This window comes from Megalopta genalis, chromosome 12 (genome assembly GCF_051020955.1).
Source record: "Megalopta genalis isolate 19385.01 chromosome 12, iyMegGena1_principal, whole genome shotgun sequence".
Lineage (NCBI taxonomy): Eukaryota > Metazoa > Arthropoda > Insecta > Hymenoptera > Halictidae > Megalopta > Megalopta genalis.
Window position 1 is genome coordinate 10,385,274 of NC_135024.1, and position 16,127 is coordinate 10,401,400.

The following is a 16,127-nucleotide window of genomic DNA, read 5'->3' on the forward strand; positions in this document are numbered from 1 at the left end:
GTTACTAGCGATCGGAAACTTTTCCTCGGGAGTATGCTTCTAATAAGAAAGCCGCACGAAATTTTGCTGAGATCCGATAAAATCGAAAATATTGGATTAATAAAATTCACCCGAGGAGCACGAGCGTAACGAAAATTTGAATAGTGCACGAGAGGGTCAAAGGGTCTCAATAATATCGATTTCAATAACCAAGCCAATTCAAGAGTAGACGGTCCTTTTTTTCATTTTCGCTGACGGCAAGCAAAACGGCTATCGAGAGAGAAGATCGGACGTGAACAGAACTGAAACTCTCGTTTAATGAAACGATCGTAAAATCGCATCCGCTATTATTTTTGTTTGCATCGCGAACTTGAACAGTATTGTCCTAGATGGATAGATTTGTTTTCTGAAAACAAAGGAGTTCTGTAGCACTGCCCATCGTTAATTTTGCATTTCGATAACAGCAACCTTTTGCTTCGTTTTATTAACTCTGCAAAGGTCGTGATTTATATGACAGATATATGTGTTATCAATTTTGCTAAATGTTTCAATTATACATGGTATATCTGGTTCAATTAATTTCATTGTTTTCGTGCATCTGTATATAATTTAATGGCGTCTGTCGATGTAGATTCTGCAGGCAGGTAATACAATTTTTACTCAAAATTGATATGCTAGGTTAAATTATTAATTATAATTAATAGTAATTATTATTAGCAGTAACATATATATATAAAAACTGAAATATCAAGATTCATCATGGTCCTTACGCTTTTCACTTTCACGTACTAATCATTTCGTATCAACTGTTTAATATATTTATTATATTTGTTATTTCATACGAATATGTCAAATTCGAAATAATAAAAATTAATATCTAATTCTTTCAAATACTGTATTTACTTCATCGATACGTCTAATGATATAATCGTCTAATTGCCTGACGAATTGAAAATTTGTTTAATCTGTGATTGGTTTGCGATCTATAAAGAAAAATTAGAACACAAAGTTTTATATTGAATAGTAGGAAGTTAAAGATTACGAAGTCATGCTGACTTAAATACAATACGAGAGCTGAATTTCAACGGCGAATCGTGCGTTATTCGTGTGCATATGATTGATGGGCCAGTTAAAATCTGAACGCGGTTCGTAGATGCTATCATATATTATTTTACACGGTTCTGTGCTACCAACACGTCACGGTTAAAGGCCTGAAATATTTGACAGATTCTTTTGTTGAAGAAGGAGAAGCATTTATCACCATAAATCGTTCGATGTATTGGATATCTACGAGCTACAGAACCTGGTTGCACGGTCCACTTTTAATTGTGCCATATTTTCTACGTTCGTTACGCTTGACTCTGTTATTTATAAAAATCGTTGTTTCTATTTTGTTGTCTGTCCGTGCAACCAATTTTTCGGAAATATGTGGTCTCCGTGTATGAGATTTTCGTGTACGTGTGACGCCGCGTCCAGCGCGAAAGTTGAGAGAGATATATATGCTTTAATAATTATTTCTAGCAGAATGAAAAGACTAATCCTCGCGTGTTCGAAACTGGGTTATCGGGGGATCCACTAATTTTCGGAGCGATAACGCACACAGTAGCCGAACTGTTTACGTTTACAACCAATCTCGGACGGGTTTAGTCATTATTTTAATACGGTACTCTGTATATAATTATTCGAACGAAACGTTATCCTTCGCAAGTAATTACAGATATATATACATATATATATATATACATAAACATATATACATATATTAGGTCTACCGGAAAGTTCTGTCTGATAGTGTCACTTCAAGTTTCAATCCATATGCACACGTTGATTTGAGACATATGACTATCTCTCTTTATCATTGCATTTACACACATGTACTCTCCTAAATAAACTGAAACAAAGATGTCTAATGTCATCATTAAGTGAGACGCGATCGTGAAAACATGGCTACCGATGATAATGCCAGACCACATGCTGCTTTGGCGACTCGGCAGAAAATCGCAGAGCTAGGCTGGGAAATTCTGTCACATCCACCATACTCCCCAGACCTAGCACCCTCCGATTATCACTTGTTTCTCTCTTTGCAAAACTTTTTACAGGAAAAAAAATTCAAAACTGAAGCTGATGTCAATCAAGCACTAGTTGAATTCTTTGCCTCTAAAATTAAATCATTTTTTAAAAATGGCATTTACAAGTTGCCATCACGCTGGCAAGAAGTCATAAGTAACGATGGAAAGTATATTCTGCAATAAATATTATTAAATGTATGAAAATTGTGTTATATTTCCATTCAAAAACGGACAGAACTTTCCGGTAGACCTAATACATATATATACATGTACATGTATATACATATGATGAAAAGATTTTCCCGGGAATTATTATTATTATGTTATTTCACTGGACATTAAGTAATCGTTTTATCTGATATTTAAATGCACAGTGTTTGTACTGATTCTACTCTTATGTTATAAATAATTCTACTTTAATACGTGAAACTTTAAATTTGTGAGGCTTACAGAGTCACTTTTACTAGTACAATTGTTATCACCACCGTTCCCTTTACTTGACTAACACAATATTTGTTAATGTAATGAATACAAGATTAATTATTATTATCGATTAATACGTTGTGATCAGTAATTAAGGGAGACATTTGGTTTTCGTGACAAAGTTGATTTCACGTTATATCGAAGATGCCTTAACTGTCGTGTATAATTGTATAGCGTAAGCTATAATTAGTTACGATAACTAGCGAGTTATAATTGTTAATTATTAATCAGATTCCATTTTGCCCAATTGTTATAAATTAATTATAGCAACTAACGAGTTATAATCGTTGATCATTAATCAGCTTCCTTTTCGTCGAATTTTGCTTACGTTACCCCCTCTTCTTACTAGCGATTATCTTTCTGATACATTTTACACGCATATGAGTACGCGTGTCAAATATTTTTCAACAAACTATAATATACTAAGATCTCATTTAGTTCGGAGTGTTACACTTGGCTGTATTTTCGTCGTGAAGGTCCGTTATTAGAGTGCGAAATACAGCTTCGCGTTTTCATCGTGTGTTCCTTTCCGCAACAGTCCCTATCCAAACGCAATTGCAATTTATTCTGTACCCAAATAAACCATTGCACATGTTCGTACTAAAAATATGCATTCGTAGAACTGAAACACCACGCAACCGTACTTACTTTGGATAATGAGACCTTAGCTACGAGACCGTGCATTACGGTCCGAAGCATTAAGCCTCGGCCGGCGGACCATTTTCACGACTGTACTATTCATGATGTTTATAACAACTCCGAGCTTCACATTCGGCAATTTCTCGAAACATATTTTTCAAGATATTTCTCGCAAATTTATCAGCCTTCCCGTTGTTCCTAATGTAACAGCAATTTCTTTTCTTTAATTGCCGAAAATTTAGTAACCGAACGATTTAAATAGTCTGGGTCAAAATTGACCTGGCCGCCGCCTTGCGAGGGTCAACGAGTCTGCATAAAAAACGGAGTGCTATCCTAAATGCTTGTGCTCGCTTTTGTTGTGTTTCACTCTTGCACGTCGTTAGTACTCTTTATTGAAAGTTTACCTCGGAATATGAATGAGATGTTGGTCGTCAAAGCGCAACGCTAAAAAAAGAAAAAACGTCGTATATTTAAACTGATGAAACGAGAGAAAAATGCCTCATTAATCATTTTTCATTGGAAAAGGGATGAAACGTTGCGGTCTACCGTACGAATATTATCGCTGAAATGTTCCACGGTTTACGAGACATTGCATCAAAAGAATTTCTGCGCAGTCGCTACGTTGGAAATCAGTTCCTATAAAAAGGCAGGATATTAATGCGATGTTCATTTTTTAATGTTCTCGCGTTCTAATGCTATTCGTGCGAAATTTATGCTAATTTAGAAGCTGTGGTATTTTAATGTTCGGATCTAATAACGCGATGTTTTATTTGCGCCGTACTTTTTAGTGCAGTTGTACATTTTAGAGGACGTCGCGTTGTAATTGTAACGATGGAAGGTTGCCTTGGACAAATATACACTTTCCGATAAAAGTTAAAAAAACTTTACATATCGTTTTATTTACATATTTTATTTACATATCGTTTTATTGTATGTTATATTTTATATTTATTATATTATATTATTTATTATATTTTTTTTCTATTTATTTTTCTACTTTTTATTTTTTATTTTATTTTCTATTTTTAATTTGTTCATCTCGTCTTCTCGTTTTAACGTCTTGTTAAATTAGAAATACATACTATAGTGAAGCATATTACACATTGTCTATATTGCAGTATTGTTTTGTTTAGTGCTTACGACAAATAAAATAAAGATACAGAATTATAAAATTACAAAAAGATAAAATTACTATTTTCGATGACACAATACAAAGTTTTATCCTGTGTTAAGAAGGTTTAGTACACCCAGTGTTTCTTAATTGTTGTTGGTAACTATATATGGGCTTACTGGCTCTCGAAAATAATGAAATATAATTTTCACTAAATTTTGTACTAATATATATATTGAAAAAATTTAAAGATATATCAGTATTGCGTTATCCACAGATAATACTATTTAGTATAAAATAGTAAAATATCTCTAAATCACGTTTTTTACATGTGTCAGTATTGAATTAGAGCAGCGAATATGTTCATAGCAGAAAGCAAGAATAGGTTTGCGATTTATTATTACGGTTTAGATTTACAATCTTAATTTGAAAGTTCTCTAGTCTATTTAATTTTGAACTACCGAAAGATCCTTAATACAAAGCGTGTGCAGTAACAACCGATCCATTAATGTTCCCAACAAGGAAAATTATGAAATATCAAGTTAATAAATTTCCAAGGGAACTACCCTGCCAATTACAAACGTTGCATAATAAGAAGCAACCGTGAGATACAGTGACTACCATTAATATTCAGATATTTTGGTAGCTTAGTAATTATAGTTATATAGCTCTGCTATTTATGGAATCAATCAACTCGTTTCATTAACGGTGAAACATTCGTCTGTTTCAAACAACAATTCATCTCGATGTCGTAAAAATATTGCTTTGATATTGACTCGAAGAAGCATAATGTATTTACTCGAAATATGAATATTTCATGCGTGTCTTATAAAGTTGTATCAATTTATTATTTTCTTTTGATTTTCATTTCGATTATGTACATAATTTGAACATGTTTTTAGAAAAAAAACTTTATTAATTCTAATCGACTGCGAAAACATTTCTTATTCTTATTCACACGTAATTTAAATTCTGCTTCAGAAATTACTAATGATTACGCTTGAAACATGAATTTCCGACGTTTGTGTTAATAAGTATTTGAATTTAATTTTCTTTCGGAGTATCCGAATATTTGTTCTCATAAAAATTCTCGACAATGGAATCTAATTCGTACGTTGCTGCGGCCGTCATAAAATATTAAATTTGCTTGCACTTCTTTGCATTATGCGTTTCAGTGGCCTGAAATTTTCAGCACAAAGCTGCTCAGTACGCTTCCCGCCAAATTAGTTTTTGTTCATCAAACCCAAAAATATTAAAGCTGATCTCATCTCGGATAAGTATATTCCGCTACAGCACTTCTTGCTACGTTTTATTATCCCTGCAAAAGTCGCGGTTTATGCGACAGGTACGTGTTGCAAATGTTGATAAATATCTTGATTATACATAGTATATTTATTTGAATAAATTTCATTGTTTTTATGCATCTGTATATCATCTAATGATTCCAAAGTAGATCAATATAAACCCTGCAGTCTGGTAAAACAATTTTCACCCTTAACTGGCATAATGGGATTATGTGTAGAGAATAAATAACAGGTTTATTCTTTCTTTAATCATTTTAATAGATTAAAAATAATACATCGATATTTTAAAATTGTTTTAAACTTTCTGTCGTTTCAAATTGCAACAATTTTGTAATAAATGCATAGAATCCGCAGTGTAGTTACGAGTGATCGCAACATTGCATTTTTATTTTATTGAGCAGTGAACGTTTAATTTTCTATGTTCTTATATTTTATTAGATTAGTTATAATATATTAATTAGATTAATATATTTTATTGCATTTATTATTTAGGGTCTATGATGACCTTAATTATTTTTGTGAACGTCATTGTACCAGTTGAGGGTTAATATTAATTTTTAAGCATTCAGATTAGTATCTTTTTTCTCACTTTTATTAAAATATTATAATTATCGCGATCACTGACCAACTTCGAAAAGTGAGAGACACTGATTTCTCGATAAGATCTTTCCTTCATATTGATACGTGACGAAAATCAGTATGTCGAACGCTGCACTCTTATTTACGTTCTCCATTCTCACTATTAATTTACATTAAATTTATATTAATATATATATATATATATAATTAATTATATTTTATGCATTTATGACAAATATGATTAAATTCAGAACAATTACAACATTTAAAGAATTTAAAAATACTGTTGTGGTATGTTCAACTTGAGCAATTAACAAAAGAAAGAAATTTTTATGCAGTTTTTTTATCTTGCAATTAATGCAAACCATTTTTATTTTGCATAAAGGTCAACTGTCCATTAATGACTTTTAAAAGTAAAATTTATCATGAAATTGTATCCACAAGTAAATTTATTTATTTACAACATTGACAATGTTGTAAAAAATAAACATGGCTTCGTCTGATTATTTCCATCTTTTGGTAAATCCTTTATATTACAAATGTCATGAAGAAATATAGATATTAAATCGGTATAAATTAAATTTCCGATTTCTCCATAGAATATCGTATTCCATATACGAATGTGAACTGAATAAATTTCTAAAATATTTTCCAATGAATTCTGAAGCATTTGCTTTAGTACAAAGTAAACGAATCAATCGAATCATCGAGTATGCATTTCTTTAGAAGAGAAACTCCATTTCCTGTTTTCATCGAGATAGTTTTTTTGTTTTTCATGCTGTGCGTGGTGTTTTCAGAAAACATGAGATTTATGAGTTGTTTCTTATTCATTTGAAGTTTTTGTAGCTCCAGCCGCAATCGATCGAATCATAAATCAAACTGATTTGAACGACTTAGATATATGAACGAATTGGCACGATTGAACGAAACGCATGCAGAATAACTGGTTCTATTTGTATTAAGGCTTTTCTTTGTTTGTTCCTTTGTTAGTCGCCGAATACGTATTTAGTACGGGAGAACGGGGTCAAAAATGACTGATGATGAAACTAACATTGTTTGATGAACATTTTTCTTTTTATTGTCTTACTAATGCATACGACAAATAAAAGAAATATATAATAAAAATGAATAAATAAAAACCAAATAAAATACAAAAATAAAATAAAAATTGAAAAATTCCTTTTCACGGAATTATAAGTAAATTTGTTGACAGTGTAATAATCGTCAAAATAACATTTCGGTACCCTAAAGCAACATTATTTTATGTGCAAGTAATGGCTTTTTTTCTTGCGGTCACCTCTAATTTGACTTTTTTAGAAATAAAAAGTAAAACTGATCGTCACTTAAAGTGAGTCACTTAAAGTCTGTAAAAAACTTATCACTGGCATTTGACTGGGTTAGAATCGTAATGATTTTCGAATCTAATTTTCGAAAATTTTGTTTTATATCTTAAAACGTAATCTCTGCATGGCAAAATGTTAAAAGGACAAGTGATATAAATGATATATATAAAGTTACTATAAATTAACTTAACTCTAAATTACCTTAAGAACAAATTTGATCGGTAAACAATGCACACGTTAGTAAACAACAATACTTCGTGCACTCCAATAGCAACGCGAATCCTGTGTTTGAGATGCTCAATCGTGCGAGGACCATCCACGCGAAGCTGGTCTTTTCGATAACACTGGAAGACAAAAATTTAAGGCGGTTAAATGGCACGATTTTAGCGGACAGCCGACATAGCAATTGAGTAAAATTGCATGGTGAAGAGGTATGTACTTTCCTCGGCAAATTGTTTCTTTTTTTTTTATTCGTATTACGAGGTGTAGGACCGTTCCGCTGAAATTACATGCTTTCGAGGATGTCCAGATCTTGACCCCTCAATCACCGATCCAATTTCCTCGAGTCTTTTAACCAGAAGTCGAATGGTACTTTCACAAGTCGATTCATTGGAACCGTGCTTCTCGTGTAATTTTCTTGTGGCCACTGCGCTGTAACGGATGACTGACTTCGATAAGAGGTTATTTTTATGGCGTTATATTATTACCATATAACGTCGATGCGGTCGTCAATTATCCACTGCGAAGCAAGTTGTGGCGAAAATTATAGCGACAATTTTCGAGAGTTTCGGACTTCGCATACTGAATTCTAAATGAAGTGCGAATGAATTTTATCCAGCATAAATGAAATCCATTTGGGCCGTCATTATCGAATCTTTTGTCATCGGAAACAATAATCTAGGAAACAACATTGGGAGAATATTGACTGCGAGATATCTTTAGACTGTTTCACGAAAGCAACTATCCACGTGGCGTTATATTATAAATTAACTAACAAATCTTTCTTGTATCAAAATACGACGCACAAAATTCTTAAGTCTATTGGGAACCAAGGTGATGCTATAGTTTTGCATCAATGGCAAAATGTTCTTCGCTTTTGTCTCGATATGTACATGTACAACATCGATACTTTTTATAATAATTATAAAGTACAGACTCAAAGTACAGAATAAAAAAAATAATAAAAATGAATAAATAAAAAACACTCAAATAAGATACGAAAATAAAACGAGAATTAAAAATTAAAAAATTATAAGAAATAACATTAATATTTTCGTTGACACAGTATTCATTTTTATTCTACGTCAGATAGGTTTGCTACATCTAAGAATATGCATCTGCGTAACTTCTGTTTCTTGATTCTTGTTGGTTAATGCATGTACAGGGTAGGTCAATAAGAACTACTATCGAAAACACCAATATATGTATTAATAAGTATCAAAGCATCAAAAGAATGTATACAGGGTGTTCCACAATTATTTTAACAGCCGAAAATGAGGGGTAGCTGCGGTCATTTTGAAGTAACTTTCTCCTTTGCGAAAATGCAATCTGCGGCTTTGTTTACGAGTTATTAACGGAAAAACACTGACCAATGAGAGGTGACGGCGCGAAGTTCGAGAGCCCGCAGCACGAGGCTTTGACAGATGGCCGGGACGGACTCGAGCCGCGTTCGAAGTATTGAACAAATCACGAAGCGATAATTTTCCGGATTTTTATTTACTACGTAACAGTGATATTTTTAAGAAAAACGCTGTTCACCTTTACTTTAGAACGTCCGAAGAATATTTACTAATTTTTCGGACCCGAAATAGTAAGTAATTTAACCGTGACGGTCGTTTTAATCTTCTAGTGTGCATGACACCTTGGTGAAGATTAACAAAGTACGTAAATGATATTTTAATTTAAGTAATTCTGTGTCCGAACACAGTTCAATGAATGATTCACAAAGCTAATTTAATAAATAATAATCGTCCTTGACATAACCTTGACATATCAAGGTTATGTCAAGGTTATGTCAAGCTTATTGATAATATCCTTCATATTTCTCTAACAAACATATCCCTTACGTCCCTTAACACGATTATTATTTATTAAATTAGCTTTGCGAATCATTCGTTGAACTGTGTTCGGACTCGGAATTATTTAAATTAAAATACCATTTACGTACTTTGTTAATCTTCACTGTACACCTTGCTTAAAAATTTCATATGTTACACACAAGGTGTCGTGCACACTAGAAAATTAAGACCGCCGTCACGGTTAAATTACTTACTATTTCGGGTCCGAAAAATTAGTAAATATTCTTCGGACGTTCTAAAGTAAAGGTGAACAGCGTTTTTCTTAAAAATATCACTGTTACGTAGTAAAAAAAAAATCCGGATAGTTTTCGCTTCGTGACTTGTTCAATACTTCGAACGCGACTCGAGGCCGTCCCGACCTTCTGTCAAAGCCTCGTTCTGCGGGCTCTCGAACTTCGCGCCGTCACCTCTCATTGGTCAGTGTTTTTCCGTTAATAACTCGTAAACAAAGCCGCAGATTGCATTTTCGCAAAGGAGAAAGTTACTTCAAAATGACTGAAATGTATTACTCTGATTTATCCAGAATCTTATTTATTTCCTCTCGACTACAACGTGGACTTGTTTATATTTCCTCGTTCTCCATGTCTCGTTCCAGCTACCTTCATTTCTGATCACGATGATTCCATGGTGACCACGGTTGACAATAATTCACACATGAACAGCTATACGTCGTTCTGAACTCACCCTTCCGTAAATCCTAGTATGCTCATGGGTCGTTTTGACTTCGGGACCATGGCACATGTCAACTCTAAATTTCCTCTACGATCTCGCTTTATGGATCAGTATCACGCCGAGCTCGGCCACTTTTAAAAAATGCTAAACGGTGGGCCATCTGTCGGTTTCGTTTCAAAATTGCTGTTCAAGAAAAAAACCGTATAATATTTTTCAAAGTGTTTTGCATTATACAATCGGAATTTGTATTTTTATATCGAATTCATCGTACAGCAGAAATTTCGAACAGAATTTAATAATTACGGATATTATTTAGCCTTTACGGTTTGAGAGAAGCTACTTTTTCATCGATATCTATGCTTCGACGTACGTGCGGATATACGTTTAACGTAACAATTTAGACTTCACGTTTAACATAACGACTGACATGGGAGAATAGGAGAACTATATCGAAGCTGATTTCTATCCAAGAAATGATTAACGATAAAGTAGCAGTTAAATGTGGACACAATTAATAATGAAATCATAAATTGAAAAAATAGATTCAAGTTTAGTACTTTATCTTACGCTTCTAAGGTATTATGACGAAGTCTATCAAGATTTTATTGGTACAATAATCTATGTTTATAACAGACAGATCGATACAGATATTCATATACAACGACACCATTGTTTCTGCCATGTCTCAAATTATGTTTGGTGGCCCTTCTTTTCAACTGAGAAGTATCTATTGTAATTAAATTAAAAGATCCAGCGTTGTTTACGGCCTGTATTGCAGCATCTGAAACTTCAACAAATTATAGGGGGTGTGATTGAATTTTAAGAACTATTTCGCACATTCGGAACATAAACCATTAAAGGCAGAACAATTTTTATCTGAACTTTCTCTCCAATATTTTACTATACACATGTATGTATAAGTAAAAAACTAAATAAATATTCAAGATTAACTACATTTGTATCTCTTTTGTTTGTAACATTCGATCGACATTCATGCGAATATTTCACATGGAAATTTGTTGAAAATGTCCACGTGGGATAAGACTTTTGAAGGCAATAATAAAAAAGAAACTGTCTCGAAATTTCAGTGCCGCTTGCATTGCTTGCAATTTCAATTTCATTTTTGGAAGCAAAATGTGTATTACAAACGGTCAAATCTGATACGTGAGCACCAGAGATACGTGAGCAACCAGAGATACGTGACTTGATTCTTTGACGATTCTCCGTTAGATCCAAAATTGAAATTGAAACTGAGATGGACACAGTAAAGGGAAGAGGAAGATTACATTAATTTTATTTAAATCTTATTACAGACGTTTTGTTTATAATTGTCAATTATAATGATTTTATTTATTTTTATCAATTATAATTATATTATTTGTAGTTATCAATCATAATCATCTTATTAATAATTACCAATTATAAAGATCTTATTGACAATTATATAAATTAGGTTTACTTTATTTATATAGTTATCACTTATAATAATCTTATTGATAATTATTAATTATGCCTACTTTATTTATAGTTATCACTTATAATGATCTTATTGACAATTCTCAATTATACCGACTTTATTAATAATTATCACTTGTAACGATCTTGTTTATAATTACCAATTATACTGACTTTATTAATAATTATCACTTGTAACGATTTTGTTCATAATTATCAATGATACGGACTTTATTTATAATTATCACTTGCAAATTATCTCATCTATACTTATCAATTATATTGATCTTATTTATGATTATATAAAAGAGAAACAAATTCAAAAGAAGTTGAAGGAACATTTTCATTATTGATTATGTAAATCACATGTATCGTTGTTTTCTTGATCTCTTTTGTATATAGTGGTTTGTTAGTAGTCATTTTGTTAGTAGATTCTACGAAACTAAAATAAGATGCAAATGGAAAACAGTAGAATTTCTACTAGGACATCGTTCTCTTACTAATCCTCTAATACAAGGCGGTTCCGAATAGTCTTACGCGTGAAACCTTCACTTTAATAGAATGATGCAAAAACCAATAAACGTAAAAATACGCGAGCGGCAATGGCTTAAGATTGCAGTCGTTAGCTTTAAGCACTTTTCTAATGACTAGGCCATTAGCTGCCTTTCATCCTCTCGGCCTCATCTGACCGTCGACGTATTCGTTGGCTGCACTTAGGATCTTTTCTTTGGTGGCAACTCTGTTTGCACCAGCAGTTTGTGGCAACAATCTCAAACATTCTAATTGACTCTTACCTCTTCTATTGTCGACACCACAATTTGAATCGACTATCGTGACTGCTAACGCGTTTAATTTACTTTACTGGTTTTCACTGGAATAATGCGATCTTGCTTTGTTATTGTCTTACCGTATTGCACAAGGCGCGCGTTTGCTTTAGAAGTCTCTCTTAATGTTCGAAGAACGAGGGTCAACGAGGATCGAACGACGGGTCTATCTTGACCCACGGCATAACAATCGTTATTTAAAATACCCGGAGTCTGATAATTAATTAAAATCTTGACGTGTTTCATGAAAACCTAACAGAAAAACTAACGTGTTTAGAAGGGGAGCACCTCGAGAATTATCATTATAAATAGCTAAATAATATTATAAACGATCCTAAGCACACTCGCATTAGTTACATTGTTGTTAAAAAGGTCCAAAAGGTCCTGTTAATAAATGAGATGGTGATGCGAGCAAAATAACTTGACCACTTTGAATATATATTTTACTTGTTTTTGATAATATTATTAAATATCTTTTTTAATCGAAATTTTAGGGGACAAATGTGTACATTAAATATTTTCCAAGTTATTTGATGTTATGTTACGCGACTCACCCTATATAGTTTATTAAATTAAAAGTACATAGTACAGTGAAGCATATAACACATCGTTTGCATTGCAATATTGTCTTATTTAGTGCATACGACGAATAAAAAAAAGATAATAAAAATGAACAAAAATAAAAAAACACTCAAATAAGATACAAAAATGAAATAAAAATTAAAAATTAAGAAATTATAGCTATACTTTTAGGAGACAAATGTTTAACACTCAATGTTTATTATTTTATCATGTTTACCAACCAATATTTATTATTAACGACAAATGTTAATTATGTAACATAATTATGGGACACCCTGTATATGAATTTCTTTACATTTTCAGAGTTTCCGAAGCGAACATGTTCACGTTTCTCTTCCTATCACTGAAACAAATAACGTGTGAAAACAGATTTTCCATGTTAGGTCGACAGATTTTAACGAATGTTCGCAACCTTTTTACACCTCCATTCAGTTCGTTGAAACACGCTTGTTACTTTTGTTCAATGAGCAATTCGGACCGATTTGCGACAACGTTGGTTCGTCAGAAAACGCATTCATTGTAATAGCAGTTTTATATCTTCAAAATCATGTGGCAGATATCGGCCAATTTGGAGCTTACTGTCAACGATAAATTTTAACGGGGTATACGTCTTATACAGTCCGCGCAAACAGTATTCACATACCTTTTCGAACGGAATAAATTGTTTATAATTGGGCCGAGCGATTTAAATTTCTTTTGGAATGTTACAAGGATTAGTTTATTAAACAATGGCTAAAAGATTGTTTTGAAAAATTGCAATGGATTTATTTTATTCGTTAGTCTTTATGGCTTATCCGTCATCCGAATAAAATTTTGCCCAACTCTGAATAGATGTGTAAATTGTCGAAATACTTAATCAAATTAATATGTTATTATATAATAAAATATATGAATTTAAATTTTTTTATTAAATACTTATTTATAAATAAATATAGCTGACTACATTTAACAATATTCAAAATATGACAATATTGAAAGGTTTACGCGCATTTCTCATTTTTACGATCATACTCTGTTAAACATTTTTCGTTAACAGCAATATCGAAAATCAATTTCTACGATCCATCTTCGCCCTAATTTTGCAATTTTCTCGCAAATTCGATCTTCGTGCCTGTTTACATATCGAAACTCATGAAAGTACAGACCTATTCCATTTACGAGAGAGGATCATGAATGGTCTTTTTGGTATACGTACATATTTATCCTCGATATCCAACTGTCAACATATGTGCATTGTAATCGTTCCGTTCGTAAATATCTACATCATACGCACACGCAGTGCAAACTCGTTAGCAAATGTTAACGTATGTTGTACACACACCGCGATTGTCACGTTCGCGTATATTGATTCCATTTTCAATCCTGTACAGTGTAAACAGTGTTCTAATTCCTGTTTTCGAGAATTCTTTACATGAAATGCATTCGCTACGATTTTCGCGAATTTTATATCTTTCGTACCGTCAACGTTGCACGATTCTGCAAAACTAACATTTGCTTTTCTAACTTTGAATAAAGTACAATCGCGCTCACGAAAATATTCGGACACCTTTTAAAATGGAATAATTTTTTAAAAATTCGACCAAATGATCTCAATTTTGTTGTTGTTGAGTTGTCAGAGGAAAATGTCTAAAATAATTTTTGCGAAAATTGCAATTGGTTGGAATGACAACAAAAATAAAAATAGATGTTTTTTTTAAACTTTTTTTATCCGAGTTAAGTTATATAAACGTTGAAAATTTCATCTACATTTGTTCGAGTAAACCAATTTCTCTAACAACTAAAAAAAGTTCATTCGGTCAAATTTTGAAAAAGTTATTTTATTTTAAAAGGCGTCCGAATATTTTAGTGTAGTTAATTGTACGTCGATCATGGTCTTCTATTATATATCTTTGTGCTAGGTGCCAGTGTTGATCAATCGATTAAAATCTCGAATAGGATAAAAATAAAATTTTGCACAACTTTGATTGGAGCACTGTAATCATCAAACGATTTGGTGTTCAAATCAAATCTTACGCGGATGAAGCGTGTTGCCAATTCAGGCAGCAAACGGTTGTTTAAATTAACCACTTGTTTCTATGCGATCTATTTTATTTGTTCAACGCACAATATTTCTTTCATAGAAAACGATTTACATGCCCCAATCTAATTCAAATGATCTAATGGCTTTTGTTAATTAACAGACAAGAGTTCTCTAAAATATCAATTTATCGTAATGCATAGAAAACATTGTTACAAATCGAATCGTTACGCATGTATAAGACTAACGTCGCTCAACAAACGTAGGAATAAAGAGGTGCCTTTAATTATAACTGCAAAGGTAATATTAGTGTGTGTGTGTGTGTGTGTTTCACTTGGTATGCGATCGATACGATGTTCGTGATACTAGTGATTCAACTCACAACACATTAATTTTTAATTCAAAACGAAGAGATTTTTCGTTTGGAAACCAACCCGAAAGCGCAATTTCATTGATTTTCGTGTCGCTTCGACACACATGGTCGTTAATTAAAAATATGCCTACGCTTTATTGTTAAACACCGTGTATTTTTTCATAAAAGAAAGTGTATAAAGTTTATCTTACAACAATACTGCTAATCTTTGTAGCAGATGTATTTTGAATAATTATTAATATATTTATAATTATAATATATATATAATATATATATTAAATAATAATAATTTATATATATATATTTATTTATATATTTTTATATATATATTTTATTATTTATATATATTTATATATAATTTAATAATATATATAATTAATTATATATATATGTATTTATATTTATTTATAAATATGTCCACTTGATAATATAAGTAATAGTGACTTGACTGTCTTACTTGACTTTATTATCATACACGTATGTTAGACAATTTATTGTTACACATGTATATTAGATAATTTACTGTTATACATGTATATTAGAAAATGCTGCACATATATATTTTTACACGTATATTAGACAAGTTATTATTATGTGTATACATATATTATTTTGTTAT

At 32.0% G+C, this 16,127-nt stretch overlaps 1 protein-coding gene across 2 annotated transcripts in view; it reads left to right on the plus strand.

The window, feature by feature from the left end:
• LOC117219149 (uncharacterized) overlaps nt 1–16,127 on the plus strand; it is a 118,114-nt gene that overhangs the window by 86,282 nt on the left and 15,705 nt on the right. The gene's annotated exons all lie outside the window — the stretch shown is intronic.